This window comes from Penaeus monodon, chromosome 30 (assembly GCF_015228065.2).
Source record: "Penaeus monodon isolate SGIC_2016 chromosome 30, NSTDA_Pmon_1, whole genome shotgun sequence".
Taxonomy (NCBI): Eukaryota; Metazoa; Arthropoda; class Malacostraca; order Decapoda; family Penaeidae; genus Penaeus; species Penaeus monodon.
Window position 1 is genome coordinate 34,434,171 of NC_051415.1, and position 1,123 is coordinate 34,435,293.

A 1,123-nucleotide genomic window follows, 5' to 3' on the forward strand; every position below is an offset into this window, starting at 1 on the left:
GACGGGTGTTTATTCACGGCAAGGGTTGCAACGAGTGCCGTGGGAGCTATTATGTTTGCCGGCAGGCCTTTCCTGCAACGGTGCGCCAGACTGTCTGTTCTTAGGCTAAGGTTGGTGGATCTGGTGTTCTCTCCGCTCGTCCTTTGTGTCACGGCCGCTGGGAGGGGGTGTGTTTGTTTTGTGCGAATGGTTTTGGGCCTGGGAAGGATTAGTCCGAGGGTTTGGGTTCGGGGAAGCTGTCAGTCGCGGTGATTATGCTAGGTGTGTGGCGGGCGGGGAGAGGCTCGTCCATTGCCGTGCAGGATTCGGGGCCCATCGATGGTGAATTTTGTCATGCGCGCAAAGGCCAGTTTTATTTTCCGATCGTATTGGAAGGTGGAATATGCTGTTTTTAAATACCAGGTGTTTCAAGTTTGTTTTGGTCTGGTGCTGCAAAACTCTAGGGAAGTAAAACAACTATTTGGAGGCAGTTTTGTCTATACACAAGTTTATAGGAAGTTTCTCCTCAGGAATAATGCTCAAGGAAAAACAACATTATTCTTCTTATTTCGTAGGTACATCAGCACCACCACTTTGCAGATATGAACATGAAAATCGTAATTTTAAGATATGAGAGGACTCCTCAGTCTGCCCCCCACACACTAAGGCAGTGGTTTGGATGTGCACCGTGGTTCTCACACAAACCCAAGGCCTTTGCTTGGGATTGATGAAGTCCAACTATGTCTACAGGCAAAGAGCCATGTGCATCTTCTTTGGCAAAACCTCCTCCGCTGGTGGTGGCGAGACCTGATACACTGGGATCGGGTTGTGGGCTCGAGGCAGATGTTTGTACGCCTTGTGTGCCGATTGCTTATGTTATGCTTACGGTTTGGAATTACGGCAGTCTCGAAAGGAAGGAGGGGGAGCGGCAACTCTGCTTTGAGTAAGCTTGTACATTTCTGGTTGTCAAGGGTTCAGTTTGTGTGAGTGGGAGACAGGGAAAAGGTGGGGGAGATGGGAAATAAGCAAGAGAGTGGATTGAAAAAAAAAACCCAAAGAAGGAGAGACTGATAGTAAGAATGAGCGATTGTAGGAGAAGAAAGGGAAACAGAAGTAGAAGTGTATGCATGTGTTGTAATTGAAT

General features: G+C 48.0%; 1 protein-coding gene across 1 annotated transcript in view; it reads left to right on the plus strand.

Annotated features, from left to right (window-relative positions):
- Nucleotides 1-1,123, plus strand: part of LOC119592744 — a gene marked incomplete in the record, with an annotated part of 11,657 nt that overhangs the window by 1,383 nt on the left and 9,151 nt on the right.